Raw genomic sequence first — 21,402 nt, forward strand, 5'->3', positions numbered from 1 at the left:
ATTCAGTTTGGCAACTGCACTCTGAAGAATAAACTATTCTTAACACCTGGTAACACTTTATAGCCTTTCTGAAGATAAAAACGGTGATGGGGTCAAAGAAGGATGTTATTTCAGGGCATGTGTTGCTAATAATAAAGCAGTCTCTTTGCAGGAAGTATACACAGACAGCTCACAAAAACAGGAAAGTCACTCAGGAACCTGCTATAAAACTCCTGGTCTAAACTCGTGAAACTGCCCTAAAGTCACAAGGAAGAGATACCCCACATTAGAAGTTAAAGAGAGGAACACAGTTTTTCTCATACTATAACCTCAACACCACGGTGTTTTCAATCCTGTGAAGACTGATCTAGACAGACGAAGGAATAGACCCTTCGACACCAAACCCCTAAGCATGCACACACCCATCGTTTTTCAGATAAAGAAACTAAGACCTCAGCTGGATATGATGGACATCTAGTGTTTCCGTCTGCCCAGAACCAATTTCCCTTCTGGTAATAATCTACCCCATGGAATTTTCTTTGGTGCTGTTCCTTGACTCATGATCTTTGGGTTTGGAGAGAGCTGATCACACCCCTAGTTCCAGGGGTGGGCACAGAGCAGGTGTGGACAAACGGGGTGATACCAGAGCATTCAGGGGCAGCACAAGGCAGAATCTGACCTGATGTAACACAGAGGTTAAAGTAAACCCCAGACCACACAGGTGATGCCAAAGGTAGGACTGTACCCCAAGGCCAATGGTCTTTTCATATTATGATACCACATAACTTATACAAATTAAAAAAAAAATTCTTACTAACTTAAAAAAATAGTTGTAGGTTCCATTTCGGTGCTAATAAGCCAAGCTGTCTCAGGGACTATGCTACTTCCTGGTTATATATTAGGTGACTGCAGCTGTACCCACATTTTCTTCTGTTTCCTTAAAGAGAGCAACACTTTATATCAGGTTAAGGAGAGGACAATGATAATTTACTTTATATTCAATTTCCTCTAAGGCCTTTAAAATATTATCTTATGCCACTAGGATACCACTATATATTTTATTCTATTAATGACTACAGTATGGTTTATAGCTATATCAAAAGAGGGGCTAGGAAAGAAATTGATAGAATATAGTATTTCATGATGTTTACAGTGGTTGCACTGAAGTGGCTGGGTTATAATTCCCCTCATGCCTTAATTTTCCCATTTTGGGGTAAAATTATATTTCAGAAATAAATAAGCTTATTTTTTCTAATAATCTAATTATTCTAAGGTCAACTATGTGTGCTTCAAATTATTTTTTACTCTCTTACAGCTGTTTCTATTTTGACCATTAATCTCCTCCTTAATTCTGCTGGGAGGAAAAGATATGAGAATCAAATTAGACAATAATCTGCCTATCCTGGGTGGAATTTTCCTATGAGCATCCATGTGTTAAGTGTGGTTGGGTCAGAGTTGGTGCAACAGGGCTCCCAGGAAATCAGTGAACATTGAAGAGAAGGTTTCGAAATTATCCAAATCAGTTTTAATTAACTATAACAATATGGTTTTTCATTACTTCAGGAAAATTAAAGTCAGCATCTCTGAAAATCATATTTGGGAGTCACACACAAAACGTCTGAGCTGAATTCCTTATTTTCCCCTTTCCAAAACAGTTGTATACTCAATACACCCACATCTCTCAATTCCTCCTTAGCACCTACCTTTACTAGTAATCAAGTCTGGATATGTTTTTGTCGCCATTCTCATACTGTGAAATGGCAACCCCACTCCAGTACTCTTGCCTTGAAAATCCCATGGATAAAGGAGTCTGGTGGGCTACTCTCCACGGGGTCGCAAGAGTCAGACGTGACTTAGGGACTAAACCACCATAACAAGTGACATTTGGACTGTCGCTTCATAGCCAGCAGTCTCCTCTTCTCCCTTTAATCCTCCACAAAGATCTTTAAAATCACAAATCCAATTCTTCCATCCCCCTGTCCCATCTCCCTCCACTCAAAATCATTCCCTGCTTCCTTATTTTCTTCAGGATAACACCCATACTTCTTAGAATGGTATTCAAAGCCTTTCAGGATCTGGCATATAGTTACCATTTCAGCATCCTCTGTCGGCAGCCCCTGAACACTCCTTGACTTCACCTCAGTCAGTCAGTCCCTGAGCTACCTGGATTATCTAGCTGCAGATTTACAGTCCACTCTGAACAAATTACTGCCTGAAATACCTTGACCATTCTTTCTGAGGTTGATTAATTCACAGTTGTTGACCAAAGAGTTTGTACGGTGTTGTGGTTTTGGTGTAAACATGAGAAAATATATATATATATATATATATATGTTTCTATACACAAAGTGTATTTCTGGAGGAATACACAAGAAACTGGTAATATTGGTTGCCTCTGGAAAAGAGAACTTTGAGATAGGGATGGGAGAGATAATTTTCACTGGATAATCTTTTGTGCCTTTTCAATTTTTTTTTGCTATTTAAACACACCAACAATTTGACTAAAGCTGAAGATATGTCCATTCTGTGACCAAGCAATTCCACTCCTTGGTACTTACCCAAGAGAAATGTATGCATATGTCCACCAAAAAGCATGTATAGGGATATTCACGGCCACTTTTCTCATAATAGACAAAGCCTGAAAACAACCTAAATGTGCCTCAGTGAGAGAAAGCATATATAAGCTAAAGCATATTTATTTAATGAAATAACCACATAGCAATAAAGAGAACAAACTATGATATAATCCATCAGGGACAGAGCATTGAGCTAAAAGAGCCAACATAAAAAAGTAAATAATGAATGATTCTAGTTATTTCAAGTTCAAAGACAGGCAAAACTAATCAATTATAATAGAAACCAGAAAAGTGATTACCTCAGGCAAAGGTGGGGCATGGGGAGCTAGGTAAGAAATAATTGAGCTCTACACTGTAGATTAGCATGTTTTATACTGTATGTATATTGATAACATTTTCAAAGTTTTAAAAAAGCATAACAAGTATACATAAACAATTTGAAAAAGGTAGATAAAAGAATTTTTTAAAAAAATCTCACCCAAATGTCAAATGAATTCTCCCTTTGCCTTGATAAAAGGCAATGCAACTTCCATACTGGGGGTCAATTTAAACCAAAAAAAAAAAAGAATAGGGAAAAGAGTAAAAATTTCTTTAAACCAAGAGAAAAGAGAAACATTTGAAGCAACAATTGATTGTAAGAATAAAATTTTGATTGTGTGCTGTGCTTAGTCCCTCAGTCGTGTCCAACTCTTTGCAACCTAATTGCTTCCCTGGTGGCTCAGGGGGTAAAGAATCCGCCTGAATACAGGAGACCTAGGTTCGATCCCTAGGGTGGGAAGATCGCCTGGAGGAAGGCATGGCAACCCACTCCAGTATTCTTGCCTGGAGAATCCCTGTGGACAGAGGAGCCTGCCAGGCTACAGTCCACGGGGTCTCAAAGAGTCAGACACGACTGAGGGACTCAGCACTGCCAGCACAGACTCCTCTCTCCATGGGGACTCTCTAGGCAAGAATACTGGAGTGGGTTGCCATTCCCTCCTCCAGGGGATCTTCCCAACACAGGATCAAACCCAGGTCTCCTTAATTGCAAGCTGATTCGTTACCAGCTGAACTACCAGGGGAGCAATTATAAAACAAACAAAAAGACTCCAGAATTTTCTATGATGACCATATGGCCTCAAAGTCTATAACGGAATGCTTCAGCCCACCCAGGGCAAAAGGTTCTTTTACAAATGTATTAAGAAGCTTTTATAAATATAAGCGATATGATTCAATTTAGACTGGCATTTTATCAGGAAATGCCATGGTAACTCAGAGTGAAGAGTTCAATTTAAGGGAAAGTGGAAGCTAGAAATGGAAGTGACAGGGGCAATACTGAGTAAATAAGGTTTATCTGGTCTGCCGAGAGGCAGAACAGTGGCGATCTCGGTAGCTAAAAGGACAGAAGAACCAGGCAGATAAGACAAAGGGAAAGAAGCAAGGAAGAGATAGGTCTCTAGGCATTCTAAATATTTACAAGGGAATTTTAAAAGGTATGTGAAGCTGTAAAAGAAGCTGCTTTAGAATATTTCAGGTGGGCTTAAGAAAAAGAGATGGGAGGGGGAGAGTCTCCCAAAACGAAAGCAACATTGCTGCTTTTTTAAGAGTCCTTTTCAGTTCAGGAGAGGCAATAAGGTGCCAAGAGAAGGTGTTTAGGTCAGCCTCCCCACCCCGCCCCCCCAAGATTTAATAATCTGAACATCTAATTTGTCAGGTTTTTTTCTCTCTTAATAAGGATTTTTTTTTTTTTTTTTCAATTAAAAAGAGCCTCAGACTTCCCTGGTGGTACAGTGGATAAGAATCCACGTGCCAGTGCAGGGAGGCAGGTTTGATCCCTGGTCTGGGAAGATTCCACGTGCTTTGGAGCAACTAAGCCCATGGGCAAGTCACAACTACTGAACCTGCTCTCTAGAGCCTTCAAGCCACAACTGCTGAAGCTGGAGTGCCACGACTATTGGAGCCCACGCGCCTACAGCCTGTGCTCGGCAACAATGAGACGCCAACACAATGCAAGACAGAGAAGACCCCGCTTACCGCAACTAGAGAAAAGCCCACGCGCAGCGATCGAGACCCAGTGCAGCCAATAAACAAAAAGCCTCATCGTCGTATATTTAGAAAATACAAAAAAAATTTAAGGAGAAACCAAAAATTACTCAAGAGATGACCACTGTAACATTTCAGTGTGGGAGAATTTCTAATTGGCAGAGAGATGCAAAAAAAGAGCAGACTGGAGGTCCTCCTGCCTAGGAACCCAGATGCGTTTATTACTGGAGCTTTGTCACTGTTATTTTACTGGTGCGTTTTTTCACTAGAAGCTTTGTGAGGGCAGAGATTTTTGTCTATGTTGTTCATGGCTGTAGCCTGGTGCCTCACACTCCAGAAATATTTGTTGAATTAGATATTTTTTTCCACATTTACTTATGAAGACTAGCTGCTACTTTTTTTCCCCCCTTAATTATTAAAGCAGTTAAAATCCTTTTCATGTTCTTTCATGACTTTATCAGAACAAGCCAGTTATTAAATGAAAATGTCTTTTGAAGTTTAGGAAACTGTAAGCAAAACTTCATTATTCATATTAATATCACATTGCATTTCCTCTGTAATGCCTTAATGTTCGCTCTCCCTAAATACTCATGGAAACAATTCCTTCTGTTCCTTAGGTTAATCTATTGCCCACAAAACTTATTAAAAACCAATTTAACATTTGGGGCTTTGTCGCTGCATTTTTCTTGAAAACCAGGGTTTCTTTTCCAAAATTTGAGTTGAAATATTATATTCCAACCCCTCCCCCCCCATATTTAGGACTTGTCTTTGAGGAGTGAAAAATGATGGAGAAGATGATGCTTAGAAGTCTAGTAAAGGAGGTTAAGAATATTGAATATTCCTGCAGGATAAGTTTTTAGAGAGGGCAGATGGAATTACTCAAGCTTGAAATGTAGCCAGAATTCTGTAGTCAACATTCCCTCACTTGGAATTAAAATGAGACCCTTGCAATCTTTCATAATAAGAAGTAGGCAAGGCCCTTCAACCATTCCAAGGCAACCAAGGTCTCCAGAGGCTACAGTGCAGTTATTTTGGGGAAAAAAAATGCTGCATAGTTAAGCAAAAGGTGGTTTTATTGGTTCACATAACTGGGGAGACTGGAGGAGGAACTAAACTGGACTCTGGGTATAGGGGCTTTCATCACATCAGGGTTCTCTCAACTTCCATGTGATCAAATCTAGGAGACCCAACGGTCTTGCTTGGATCATGTACTCTATGCTGGATCACTGATGTTGTTGTTGTTCAGTTGCTAGGTTCTGTCCAACTCTTTGCAACCCCATGGACTGTAGCTTCCCTGTCCTTAACTCTCTCCCAGAGTTTGCTGAAATTTATGTCCATTGAGTCAGTGATGCTATCTAACCGCCTCATTCTCTGTCACCCTCTCCTACCTTCAACCTTTCCCAGCATCAGGGTCTTTTCCAGTGAGTCTTCTCTTCACATCAGGTGGCCAAAGTAATGGAGCTTCAGTTTCAGCATCAGTCCTTGCAATGAATATTCAGGGTTGATTTCCTTTAGGACTGACTGGTTAGATTTTGCAGTCCAAGGAACTCTCAAGAGTCTTCTGCACCACCGCAATCTGAAAGCATCAATTTTTTGGTGCTCAGCTTACTTTATGGTTCAACTCTCGCAACCATACATGACTACTGGAAAAACCATAGCTTTGACTATATGGAACTTTGTTGCAAAAGTAATGCTGTTTTTTTTTTTAAGATTCTGTCTAAGTTTGTCTAGGTTTGAGTAAACTTGAGGAGTTGGTGGTGGACAGGGAGGCCTTGCGTGCTGCCGTTCATGGGGTCACAAAGAGTCGGACACAACTGAGTGACTGAACTGCACTGAACTAGGTTTGTCAAAGCTTTCCCTCCAAGGAGCAAGTATCTTAATTTCATGGTTGCAGTCACTGTCTGCAGTGATTTTTTAATCCCAAGAAAGTAAAGTCTGTGAATGTTTCCATTTTTCCCCCAATTATTTGCCATGAAGTGATGGGACTGAATGTCATGATCTTAGTTTTCTGAATGCTGAGTTTTAAGCCAGCTTTTTCATTCTCCTCTTCCACCTTCATGAAGATGCTCTTTAGTTCCTCTTCACTCTCTGCCTTTAGAGTGATATCATCTGCATATCTGAGGTTTTGATATTTTCCCCCACAATCTTGATTCCAGCTTGTGATTCATCCAGCTCAGCATTTTGCCTGCTGTACTCTGCATATAATTTAAATAAACAAGGTGACAATATTACAGCCTTGAGGTATTCCTTTCCCAATAGTGAAAGTTGTTCCATGTTAGGTTCTAACTGTTGCTTCTTGACCACATACAGGTTTCTCAGGAGACAGGTAAGGTGGTCTGGTATTCCCATCTCTTCAGGAATTTTCCATCGTTTTTTGTAGTCCATGTAGTCAAAGGCTTTATCATAGTCAATGAAGCAGAAGTAAATGTTTTTCTGGAACTCCCTTGCTTTCTCTATAATCCACTGAATGTTGACAATTTGATGGCTTGTTCCTCTGCCCTTTCTAAATTCAGCTTGTACATCTCGAAGTTCTCGGTTCATGCACTGCTAAATTTTTGGGCTCTGAAATCACTGCAGATGGTGACTGCAACCATGAAATTAAAAGATGCTTACTCCTTGGAAGAAAAGTTATGACCAACCTAGATAGCATATTCAAAAGCAGAGACATTACTTTGCCAACTAAGGTCCATCTAGTCAAGGCTATGGTTTTTCCAGTGGTCATGTATGGATGTGAGAGTTGGACTGTGAAGAAGGCTGAGTGCTGAACAATTGATGCTTTTGAACTGTGGTGTTGGAGAAGACTCTTGAGAGTCCCTTGGACTGTAAGGAGATCCAACCAGTCCATTCTGAAGATTAGCCCTGGGATTTCTTTGGAGGGAATGATGCTGAAGCTGAAACTCCAGTACTTTGGCCACCTCATGTGAAGAGTTGACTCATTGGAAAAGACTCTGATGCTGGGAGGGATTGGGGGCAGGAGGAGAAGGGGACGACCGAGGATGAGATGGCTGGATGGCATCACGGACTCGATGGATGTGAGTCTGAGTGAACTCCGGGAGTTGGTGATGGACAGGGAGGCCTGGTGTGCTGCGATTCATGGGGTCACAAAGAGTCAGACATGACTGAGCAACTGAACTGAACTGAACTGAACTGAAAGCCTAGCTTGAAGGTTTTATAACCTCGCTACCATGGGAAATGAGCCCAACTGTACTGTGGTTTGAACATTCTTTGGCACTGTCCTTAGGAACTGGAATGAAAACTTTTCCAGCCCTGCTGCCACTGCTGAGTTTTCCTAATTTGCTGGCATATTGACTACAGCATTTTAACCGCATCATCTTTTAGGATTTGAAATAGCTCAGCTGAAATTCCATCACCTCCATTGGGTTTGTGGATCACTGATGGTAACCAAAAAATAAGATACTTGAATTGGCAGGGCGTGGGTAAAGCCTGGGCTGCACATCCTTCCATATAAGGAACCAAGTGGGATCCACTTCACTCAAACCAAGTGAAGAAGTGGATTCACCACAAGGGATGTTCTGTTACCATATGCAGTGGCTAAGGGTATGTGACAATGTTGAAATCACCTAAACCCCTTGCTCTTGGAACACTATCTCCTCATACGCACACCCACTCACCTTTGTGTTGTAGGGAATGTTTTATGGCAAAGAACCCCTACCCACATGACTTAGACAGGATTCAGGACCCCCTTGTCTACCTATGACAAGGCCAGACATAGACTCTCTAACTTCCTATTCTTTGTCTCAAGCTGATTAGCTGAGCTGTTAGTTCCACTGGCTAAGCCGGGCAAAATACCTGCTAACTCAACTTGAATAAACTTTAGTCAAGTTTATCTCCTTTACCCTGAACTTGGTCCCAGAACTCCACCTACCACTGAGCATGAGAACAGGGAATTAACCCCTCTTTAACTGCTCCTTCTGACAATCAGCTGATCTCTGGGGAAAAATCCCTGACCGACTAACTGTCTGATAACTCCATCTACCATCCCAATCTCCCATACCTGATTCTTTCCATCCTCATTTACTCCTTGCACAGGGAACTCTGCTCAGTGCTCTGTGATGACCTATATGGGAGGGAAATTCAAAAAAGAGGGGATATATGTATAGGTATAGCTGATTCACTTTGCTGTACAGAAGAAATTAACACAGCATTAGTAAAGCAACTGCAATTAAAAAAAAAAAAAAGGACTGATAAGAGAGAACTTTGAGATGTTTTCAGACCTTATGGCCTACGATCGAAGCACTCTCCCTACTGCAACAGTCCTCCACCCTTGTTGCAATCATCCTTTTGAATAAAGTCTCTCCTTACCTCAATTCATACTTGTGCTTTATTTGACACTGGCCAGACAAAACAAGGAGACACGGGAGATGTGGGTTTGATCCCTGGGATGGGAAGTTCCCCTGGAAGAGAAGGAAATGGCAACCCACTCCAGTATTGTTACCTGAGAAAACCTCATGGACAAAGGAGCCTGGTGGGCTACAGTCCATGGGGTCACAGAGCAGCAGACACGACTGGGTTACCATTTCCTTCTCAATTATTATTTAATCCTAAAAAGGATGGTAAAGTTAACACATGCTACAGTATGGATGAACCTTGAGGACATTAAGCTGGGTGAAATGAGCCTGTTACTAAAGGACAAATACTATATGATTGCACTTATCTGAGCTATCTAGAGTAACCCAATTATCAGAAACAGAAAGTATAATGGTGGTTTGGCTGAGCTGGGAGAAGGCGGAAATGAGGGGCTGTTGATTAATGGGTAGAGAATTTCAGTTCTAAGAGACAAAATAATTTCTGGAGACTGCACAACAATGTAAATGTAATTAAAACTACTAACTTAGTCACTCAGAAATGGTTAAGATGAAAAATTTTGTTATGGGTTTTTTTTATCACAATAAATTTTTTAAAAAGTCAGCTTCATTACTAATAAAGGTAGTCAGTGACATAGATCTGTAGTTATATGGGCTCACTAATACGTCATTGAATTAAATTTCCTTAAACATCAGGCCTTTTCAAAGGACATGGCTTATTCTAGTAATCTTATCACAAAGTCCTCCAAGGACAGGCCACTCTGAAAGAAAGAAGGACTGAGTAATACAATAATCCCTTCCTTCAGTTTTACCAAAGAAAATGTTTTTTTTTTTTTCCCCCCCAAGGAGCAAGAGAGTAAAGGGGGAGAGGCCCGAGGGCTGTCTTAGGGAATAGATAAATGTGAAAGTGAAAGTCGCTCAGTCAGTCAAACTCTTTGTAACCTCATGGACTGTAGTCCATGGAATTCTCCAGGCCAGAATACTGGAGTGGCTAGCTTTTCCCTTCTTCCAGGGATCTTCCCAACCCAGGGATCGAACCCAGGTCTCCTGCACTGCAGGTAGATTCTTTACCAGCTCAGCCACCAGGGAAGCCCGGATAGATCTGAGTGGGACACAAATTCACTCCTAACCAGCACAATGCAGGAAAAACATAGTAGAATACAGACTAGGAGGGAATATACAAAACTGTGACATTTTTGTAGTTTAGTTACTACGATAACAGAATTTGGAGTGATCTTTTTCTTTTCTCAAAACAGTATAATTGGTATGGCTTAAAAAAAATTAATTTAGTTTTAATTGAAGGATAATTGCTTTACAGAATTTTGCTTTTCTCTGTCAAACCTCAACATGAACCAGCCATAGATATACATGGTAGGCCTTTTAAAAAACGTAATTTGCTAACATTGAGAGTATCACATTTATTATTATCTAATACACTCAATTTATTAAGTGGCTTAAAAGGAAAAAATAAAAGGGATTATTAATGTACAGTTTGCATTTTATAATTATCTTCACTATTTTCTGGCTTTTTATCATGTCACATTCATTAATACTGTCAGTGAAGCGGAACAATTTCAAAATGCTTTTAATTGATATTCATGCCAAAACAGAACAATTTCACATAGTAAAACATTCATCTGACTTGTACATTTTTATTTGAAAAAAACCCTCCCTTGGGCACCAAAACTTCAAGGTCAGACATAAGTAAATTCAATATATTTGACTGGACACATATTTATTTAAATGTATAATTCAAATCACTAGAGTACTGGGACATCCCCCTCTTTTCAACATCTCTCTGGAGAAGGCTGAACACTTTCCGTATTTCTAGATTATCAGATGAGGAAACAGCATATCGTGTTATATGCTTGAGATCTTATATTCAGGATGTGAAATAGCTGAATTCAAAGCTCTATTCTTTTTTTGTGTGCTTTCTCAAAGACAGCATGTTTAAATATATATTCCTCTCTCCTTAATTTGTGGTGAAAGGGCTATCTTAAAATGTTGCAGTTGTTTACAATCAGATTTTAAAGAGAAAAATTTATTCACATTGAGTATAAATTATGCCTCAACTTAAAATTTTTAAAATCATAAAACCAGGTTAGGAGAAAATTCCCCTGTAGGAATTTCCATCAAATAAATGAGTACATTCAGAATAGGCTATAGTATGACACTTAGGATAGTATAAAAACACTTTACATCTTTTAAAGAAAGATGGATACTGTTGTGTAAAAAAAAAATGTATCTCCTCTATCAACCCAAAGCACATTTGGTTTGAGTAATTTCTACATCCTCAGAGACATTCTCTAAGGAATCAATTCACTTAGGAAATTACTTCCTAGAACTTATACTTGAAAATGAGGAGGGCTTATCTATCACATTTGCTTTGAGGGGAAAATGGTGTGCTTCAGATAAAACAGTATAGGGACCAAAATACTTCCCATCTGTCAACTTTATTTTTCTCCCATTTAGTTTCACATCATGCACGTTGGCAAGATTCACAGGAGAAAAATAGACAAGAACAAATTTTTACTGTTGTTGAAAGTATGCCAGTTTGGCAAGGGTGTGGAACAATGGGCATTCTCAGACATAGTCCGAATGTCAGCTAGTTCAGCCTTTCTGGAAGGTAGACTGGCAATGTACAGGCTATCAAAATTTTAAATATGCATATCCTCTGGCCCAGAAATTCAACTTCTGGGAATTTATCCCAAGTGAACAAACTGGACAAAGATGCAAGACCTACATAAAAGGTTTTCATAAAGCACTGTTCACAACAATGACGAGTTAGGAGCCACCGAAATCTTTTCTCACTGGTGATACATCTATTCAATGGAGAACGTTGTAGTGCGTTAGAATAATATGAATATCTGTATGTATTGTTAAGGAAAAGTTATACAATAGAATTCTAATCTGTGTTGTAAAAAATTTTTCCACATTCTTAGGATAAAACCTGGAAGGATATACACACCAAAATATGCTTTCATCTCTGAGTTGTGGGGTTTTGAGCAGTTCTTGCTTCTTTACTCCCTTGGCTTTTTGAGAAGTTTTCTGAAACTACACCTTGAGCATGTGTCACTTCTTTAGTCATAAAATATACGTGTTCTGCAAAAAAATTAAAACCTGTCAACCGTTTTTCAGGAGAAAATATTTGCAACTCATATCTGAAAAGAAATTAAAATCTACAATACATAAAAAACTCCTACAATTCAACAACAACAAAAAATCCCCAAATCACCCAATTTAAAAATGGGTGAAGAACCTAAATAGACATTTCCTCAAAGAAGATGTGTATAAACAGACAATAAGTACATGAAGAGATGCTCAACATCACTACTGATTAGGGAAACGCAAATCAAACCCACAGTGAGGTATCACTTCACACCCATTAAGATGGCCATTATAAACAACCAAGCAAGATATCAAGTGTTGGTAAGAATGTGGAGAAATTGGAATCCTGCATGACTGATGGGAAATGCTGTTCTGGAAAACAATATGGCAGTTAAAAAAAAAAGACACATGAAATTAACACATGATCTAGCGATTCCATTTCTGGGTATATAACCAAAAGAACTGAAACCAGGAACCTGGGCAAATATTCACCCATTAAAGTTCCTAGGAGTATTACTCACAATCGATAAAAGGTGAAAACAACCCGAATGCCCACCAACAAAATGAATGGATAAATGAAATGTGGTATATTTATACGATGGGATATTATTCAGCTTTAAAAAGGAAGGAAATTCTTATACATGCTATGACATGGATGACTTTTGAGGACATTATGCTAAGTAAAATAAGCCCGACACTAAAAAATAAACACAGTATGATCTCACTTAAATGAGCTATAGAAAGCGGCTAAATTCTTAGAGTCAGAGTAGGGTGGTAGCTGCCAGGGGCTGCGGGAGGGTGGAATGAGGAGTTGCTGCTTAGTTCGTATAGTGGGGACAGATGCACAATAACGTGAATATACTAAAAACATTGGACTGTTTACTTAAAAATAGCTCCAGTGCTAAAGTTTATGCTATGTATTATTTTACCACAATTTAAAAAGAAAGAAGGGAACTATATTCAGTATTTTGTAATAACCTATAAGGGAAAAGAATCTGTATATATATACACACACACACATACAATTGTTCTTTTGCTCAGGCATGTCTGACTATTTGTGACCACACATGCCAGGGCACAGTAGGCTTCCCTGTCTTTCACTGTCTCCAGGAGTTTGCTCAAACTTGTGAGTCGAAGATGCCATCCAACAATCTCATCCTCTGTCACCCCCATTCCCTCATCCCCTCAATCTTTCCCAGTATCAGGGTCTTTTCTAATGAGTCAGTTCTTCACATCAGGTGGCCAAAGTCTTGTAAGTTTCAGCTTCAGCATCAGCCCTTCCAGTGAATATTCAGGGTTGATTTCCTTTAGGATTGACTGGTTTGATCTTCTTGCTGTCCAAGAGACTCTCGAGCATTGTTTCCAACACCACAGTTTGAAAGTATCAATTCTTCAGTGCTCAGCCTTCTTTATAGTCCGTTTCTCACATCCATACATGACTACTGGAAAAACCATAGCTTTGACTATATGCACCTTTGTCAGTAAAGTGATGTCTCTTCTTTTTAATATGCTGTCCAGGTTTGTCATAGCTTTTCTTCCAAAAAGCAAGAGTCTTTCAATTTCATTGCTTCAGTCACCATCCATAGTGATTTTGGAGCCCAAGAAAATAAAGTCTATCACTGTTTCCATTTTTTCCTCTTCTATTTGCCATGAAGTGATGGGACTGGGTGTCATGATCTCCGTTTTTTGAATGCCTAGTTTTAAGCCAGGTTTTTCACTCTTCTCTTTCACCTTCATCAAGATGCTCTCTTGATGAAGAGAAGTTCCTCTTCACTCTCTGCCATTAGAATGGTGTCAAGTGCATTTCTGAGATTACTGATATTTCTCCCGGCAATCTTAATTCCAGCTTGGGATTCATCCACCCTGGCATTTCACATGATGTACTCTGAATATAAGTTAAATATGCAGGGTGACAATATACAGCCTTTATGTACTCCTTTCCCAATTTTGAACCAGTCCATTGTTCCATGTCCAGTTCTAAATGTTGTTTCTTGACCTGCATACAGGTTTCTATGTACATACATATATAGTTATACATATATATTCATATGTATATATATATATAACTGAATCACTGCTATATATCTGAAACACAATATTGTAAATCAACCATACTTCAAAAAAAAAAGGGAAAAACCCAGGACTTCCTCCATGGTCCAGTGGTTGAGAATCCACCTTGCAGTTCAGGGGACACCAGCCTGATCCCTGGTCCAGGAAGATCTCACATGCCTCAGAGCGACTGAGCCTGTGCTCTGGAGCCTAAGAGTCACAACTACTGAGCCCACGTGCTGTAACAGTTGAAAGCTCCTGCATCCTGAAACCCACGAGCCACGACAAGAAAAGCGATAAGCCCGTGCACCACAGCTGGAGAGCAGCCCCTGCTTTCTGAAACTAGAGAAAAGCCTGCGTGCGGCAATGAAGACTCAGCGCAGCCAAAAATAATGAACACATATTTTAAAAAGTTGTTTTCTACACAGAGGTATTCATTTCTATCATGACTAAGGAAGATCTAACTCGTCAGAAAAGTATCTATAGACTTTAACAACAGAAAACATATATTCACTTCAATTCATATTCTCTTTCACACTGGCCTACATTGGAAGACATGTGACATTAATCCAAATCAATAGGAACTGAGTTAATCCTCTTTATTTGCCTCAATCCAATTAGGTTTATTTATACGTGACCCTTATTTTTCCAGACTGCACCAGATACCTGAAAGACGAGGAGAGATTGTGGGGTAATGACAGGCAGAGATGTATGCCAATTACGTCAGCTCTTGCAGCCCACCCGATGTAGTCTGGCTTGTAAGTGGTTACAACTCTTGGAGTTCTCAGAAACTGATGTGGGGCTTCCTACGTTTTGCTGAGTCTGACTCAGAGGTTCTCAGTTTGATCCAGTTCTTCCCTGTGAGGGCAGCCTCCAGATGAGTGGCCTGTTGTTTATTCTTGTCCCCTTTGCTCCTGAACATGGTCCCTGCCGCTAAGAACTTAGGAGGCAATGTTCAAGTTGAAATGTAGGCATCCCTAAATTCCTTCTACCTTTTGCAGTTTCTTTTGTATGTTGGGGGCGTTCTGACCAATACAAGTCGTTCTGACCATCTTTAAATTCTCTGGGGCCTCAGGATCTATATCTGTATGTTGCCTATAGGCTTATACCTACGCTGTAGGCTTTAAAAACCCTTTCTGGAAATTCTGAAGAATCCTCATTCTGTTACTGCTATACGTCCTGTGCTTTATTAAGGCTTGTTTTGGCATCCCTTTTCGTAATCCTGCAAGAATGCAATTTTGATAATGCTCAAGTTTTGGCCTATCCCCAGGATTCACATCTCAATGAGGATCAGCTGTTGTATAGCTATGCTTGCTGCAGCTCTCATGGGGTTGCCAGGGGTTTCTGAATGTAACCAATCCACTACCTCCTGGCTTTATCCAGCACTATTCTACATTCTTCTGAAGTGAGGGTATTTAATAAATATTTAAAACCTGCCCAGGTCCAGTTGTGGGTTGCGAAAATCAATGAAAAAAGATTTTCCATTCTCTTTGAATCATCTCTAAAAGTTGGCATAGTGTTCTCCTAATTAAATAAACTTGACATTGAAAAGGGCACTTGGGACCCAGATAGACCCTATTGGCCGCCCTGTCTCAGCATTCACTCCCCCCACTGGGGACTTGCCTTAATGGATATTGTGCTCCACGAGCTTGGGTAACTCCCTGGCCATATGGAGCGCCCTGGTGGGTGTAAGAGAAGGAGACCTTCTCTATATTTTCTGAGCCTCAGATCCTGAGGTGGGAGTAGTGGGGGAGCCTGAGGCTGCGGCTTAGGTGCTGCAGAAAAGGAGCTGCAGCACAATCACCCTCGCATGGGGTGCAGGAGGAGTGGTCTGAGGGTTTGAATGGACCACAAGCCCTCTTGCTTCTCGCTAGAACCAAGCACAACAGGAAAACAACTTTCAATCTTCTCTGCACAGGTTTATTCTGACACAACCGCATAAAAGACTGTACACAATTTATTTCATCCCATTTTTCTTCCCTTTACAAAATAAATCTAGTTGCAAAAGTTGTATTGTAATTTAAGGATCCATTTTCAGGCCGTTTTTCTCCGGAGTCTCAATGGTATGCAGGGTTAACAAAAAATACCGTCATTTTCTTTTCTGTGGGCTTGTAGTTGAAAGCCATTCAGTTCTGGAGAAGGAAGCCTAGACGGCTACAAGAGAGAACTGAATTAACTTTTCCCATTTTGGGGTTTGCTTACAGGTGGTTGATGCAAAGCAGTCTCTCTATAGGTCCTTGCTACTGACATCAAGAAGTTCAATCACCAGCAGCCCATTCTTAGCAATTAAGACAATCAGAAACAGATGGACATAGACAAACGAGACCAAAAAAAAAAAAAAAAAAAAAAAGCCAAATAAGACCCAAAACCAAAGTCCGGGGGTCTCTAACCCAAGTATGGAATATCTTAGCGGGGTAACCTTTTATATTTTCTGCCAAACATAGCAAAATCCCACCAGATTGTACCCAGTTGGAGGATCAGTGGTTCTATCCAGTTTGAGCTCGGCTCAAACTAGACACAGCTGACTTCAAGTTCTTAGAAAACAGCAACTTCATGTATCTCATTGCTCAGGTTATGTGCCCTAGGAGGTTATGTGCCATGTTAGGAGGACATGCAAATGGTAAAATGACCTTGGTTACTGAAAGCAGATGAAATAGATTTGTCTAATATTTACCCACAATTTCAACACTCCCATTCTCATTGATATTTGAGTTTACGGAATTTAGCATATACTTAAAATTAGCTTCTATGATTAAGCACTATGGGTTATTCAGCAAAATAGCCAGTTGAAAAATAATCTAATTTCTGAAAATAAAGTCACGAAGTTAGGTGTGTACACACACAGAGAATTTTCAGTCTCATCACTGGAAAACTGGGTCCTACTTGCTTTTGGAAAAGGCCTTATTCTCTATGATTGAGCCATTCGTGGTTAACTGAAATTGGTCTTTTTAACCACCTCTTATAGTGTTTGCCATGAAAACTGGAAGCCTGGCGCTTTGCTGCGGCTGCATGGAACTGGTAAGGTGGGAAAGTTTTAAGATCTGCCTGTCATGGTTGAACAGCAAAATGGACCTGGCTGCAAAAGTTGACTCCAGAAGCTTAGGTAGCTGGGACAGGGAAAGCTTCTTATGCCATGTCCAAAGGTCACAGTCGTGTTAATTCCAGATGTGGTGACCACTGGCTTCCTGATAAAGGAGGCTGGGTACAGTAGCAGGAAATTCAGATGGTACTCAATACTCAGGATTTAGACTAAAGGGTGAAATAATGGAAAGGGTTAGAAGGATAGGAAAGGGCTTAAGTCTGGTATAATTTGGGTATAGTGATCAACACAAAGCCCGTCATAGGCATGGAGGGAAGAGATGGTAATATATCCATAATCATTCATGTAGACACCCTAAGTCCAGCTAACAATATGAATACCCAGGGAATAATTAGCCCCAGAAATTATCATTAGAACACTAACAGTTGGAAGAATTCACATTCTTTCAGCATTCCTGCATGCCTTTCGTAAGTCACATACAAACTTTCTCTCTCTCTCTCTCTCACACACACACAGGCAAAGAGAGATTTATTGCAAGGAACTGGTTTATGTAACTGTACCTGTAACTGGCTATGTAGGCAAGTCTGGAATCGCAGGGCAGGCCATCAGAAAGGGTGGGCTGGAAACTCTCAAAAAGGAGTTGACACTTCAGTCCACTGGCAGAATTTCTTCTCTTTCAGAAAAACTCAGTTTTGTCCTTAGGCCTTTCAACTGATTGGATCAGGTACACCCAGATTATGGAGTATAATCTTTCCTTAAAGTCCACTGATTGTGTTAGTCATATCTACAAAATATCTTCATAACAACACCTAGATTAGTATTTGATTGAAAAATTAGGCATAGCCTAGCCAAGTTGGACCATTACACCAGTTAAATATCATTAAATAACTGTCAAGTGTCTGATTTTTGATTTGGATCTGAGCCTCCAAAAGGTAATGACTGTGGGGGGTTTTTTGTGTTATACTATGTCTTCCAGAGGGGAACAAATGCATTTTAATCATCTATATGATTAATGTTCCTAAGATCTTAAAATTGTGGGAGAGACGGAACCGTAGATGTATTGCATACCTCAGAGATGTATAAGTCTGAAAACAAGTGAGACTAAGCTTCCTGGTTGAGAACTCGGTGGGGCCTGTTGTGGAGACTAGGTAGGGCAGAGATGATGCGATGTGGCGTAATTTCTTAAAAAGAGGACAGACTTTGAAATCAGACACACGAGACATACTTTGAATTATAGCTTTACTACTTTGCAAATACTGAGACCTTAAGCAAATTGCTGTCAGTTCAGTTGCTCAGTTGTTTCCGACTCTTTGCGACCCCATGGACTGCAGCATGCCAGGCTTCCCTGTCCATCATCAATTTCCGGAACTTGCTCAAACTCGTGTCCATTGAGTCGATGATGCCATCCAACCATTGCATCCTCTGTCGTCCCCTTCTCCTGCTGCCTTCAGTCTTTCCCAGCATGAAGGTCTTTACCAGGGAGTCAGTTCTTCTCATCGGGTGGCCAAAGCATTGGAACTTCAGCATCAGTCCTTCCAATGGATATTCAGGACTTCCTTTGGGATTGACTGGTTTAAAAAAATTCCTTTCATTAAGGTATAGTTTACATATAATAGTAATGTACCTATTTAAGTGTATATGTCAATGAGTTTTAACAAATTTCTACACCTGCATAATCATATCCATAATTCTAATATACATATGTAGAAATATACATATTTCTACGCCTGTGTAATCTATATACATAATATAGAACAAGTTGCTTGTGTTCCTTCCCAATCAAATCCTCCTACTCACTGATCTGCTTTCTGTTCCTATTTATTAATGTATTCATTTCAAACAATATTTATTGAGCACCTATTATGTGTAGGTGTTGGTGCTAGGATATAGTAGTAAATAAAACAGAAAAAAATAGCTGCCATTATGTAGAGGGAAACAAAAAGCAAACTAAGTATGTAAAAAATATATGGTAGTCACATGATTTCTGTAACTTCTACAGAAATTATGGGAAGTAATTGCAGAGAGTCAGAGTAGGGTGGGATACATGTTGCTCTTTTCAAAGGGCAGTCAGGGATCACATCACTACTCTTTTTTCAGCTTGAGATGGATTTGGTTTTCTTCTTACAAAAACAAATAAACGAATACATTGGCTTGAATGTTCTTTTCTCTCTCGCAATTTCCCCCTTCCAAAAAAGCAATCACCATGAGAACCCTTAAGATGGAAAGGCAGAGAGTGCATCACCGGGACCCACATTAGAGGGCAAAGATGCCCCACACATGAGGGGTCAGAGAAGGGCACTGTGGGTGGCGCAGCTTGCACAGTCTCGGCCGCTGTGAGGGGAAGGATCCTTCTCCAGCATGGACTGGACATAAGGTGCTCTGGAACAATGATCTGATGGAAGTGAGGCACGAGTAATGTGGATATTAAGACAAAAGTGCTCTAGGTAGAGAGAACAGCAAGGGCAATGACCCAGAGGTGAGAGTTGTTGGAATGTTTGAGAAACTGCAAAGAATCCAGTATGGTTGGAATGAAGGCACAGAGACAGATAACAGAAAAGATAAGAGAAGAAAAGGGGTCCAGGTATGAGATGGTTTCGTAGTCCACTGTGAAAGCTTCGACTCTTAATTTTAGTGTAAAAAGGAGCCACTGCAGTTTTAAGAAAAGTTGTGACATCATTTGATATATTTAAAAAGATCACTTTGGTTGCTGTGTTGGGAATTGACTGTAGGGGTGAAGTTCATAATTAACATAAAGTACCTGATAGCTAGTAAATGTTCAAAAAAATTTTATCTCTTTGGAGGTTATTGATTTCCTAGTACAAATGATACTGTGACCTCTCTTTGTTTATTTGTTTTTGTATAGTGCAAATATGGATTCATTCATTTACTCACCAAGTATGAATATAGTAGGTGCTGAGTAATAAAAGTTGAGGTATGAAAGATAAGATTGCTGCAAATTCATAGAAAGTAGAATGGTACCAGGGATGGTGGAAGGAGAAAATGAAAAGTAGCTGTTTAATGGGTGGAGAGTTTCAGTTTTGCAAGATGAAAAAGTTCTGTACATCTATTGCACAGCAATATGAGTATACTTTACTGAATTGTTAATTAAGACCAGTAAAAACAAGAACATATGGCCCTGTGTATATAAAGATGTACTTAGGTGTCTGCTGCCTGTCTAGACTCTACTCACTTAAAAGCAATATCCCAAAGAATATGAAAAAGTCTTACCCCTTTCATCCCCTAGGATGTAGAACCGGCTATACAGTTTTAAAAGTAATGCTATTCTTTTCTTTTTGTCTTTCTAAAAAAAAATGTGTACATATATGTAAATGACATATATGTATGTGTATGTACATATACGGGCTTCCCAGGCAGCACTAGTGGTAAAGAAAGCAGTGGAACACAGTGAAAGTCACTCAGTCACATCCGACTCTTTGCAAACCCATGGACTATATAGTCCGTGGAATTCTCTAGGCCAGGATACTGGAATACTATACAGTCCACAGAATTCTCCAGGCCAGGATACTGTAGTGGCTAGGTAGCCGTTCCCTTCTCCAGGGAATCTTCCCACCCCAGGGATTGAACCCAGGTCTCTCACGTTGCAGACGGATTCTTTACCAGCTAAGCCACAAGGGAAGCCCAGTGGTAAAGAACCTGCTGCCAGTGCAGGAGATGAAAGAGACTCCAGTTAAATCCATGGACTGGGAAGATCCCCTGGAGGAGGGCATAGCAACCTACGCCAGTCTTCTTGCCTGGAAAATCCCACAGACAGAGGAGCCTGGAGGGCTACCGTTCATGGGGTTGCAGAGTTGGACATGACTGAAGCGAATAAGCACACACACACATATACATATATGCACACACATGTGCTCCTGTATATGAATGTGTACATATGTGTACATGCCATATTAAACAGAGAAGTGTCTAGCAGCTTATCCAGCATCCAAGTAATAAGATGTAATTTTGGGTGACTTTTGTTACATTTTTGTACTTTTCTGTATTGTTTGAATTTTTTAAATTAATAGGAATATAATTTTTTAATAGTAAATTTATTAACATTTTTTAAAATATAAATTTATTTATTTTAATTGGAGGTTAATTACTTTACAATATTGTATTGGTTTTGCCATACATCAACATGAATCCGCCACAGGTATACACGTGTTCCCCATCCTGAACCCCTCTCCCTCCTCCCTCTCCGTACCATCCCTCCGGGTTGTCTCAGTGCACCAGCCCCAAGCTGGTTTAAAAAAAATTAAAACTACCACAATGCAGCAATAGAGTTCTGCTGTATGAACTGATG

This window comes from Capra hircus, chromosome 20 (assembly GCF_001704415.2).
Source record: "Capra hircus breed San Clemente chromosome 20, ASM170441v1, whole genome shotgun sequence".
Taxonomy (NCBI): domain Eukaryota; kingdom Metazoa; phylum Chordata; class Mammalia; order Artiodactyla; family Bovidae; genus Capra; species Capra hircus.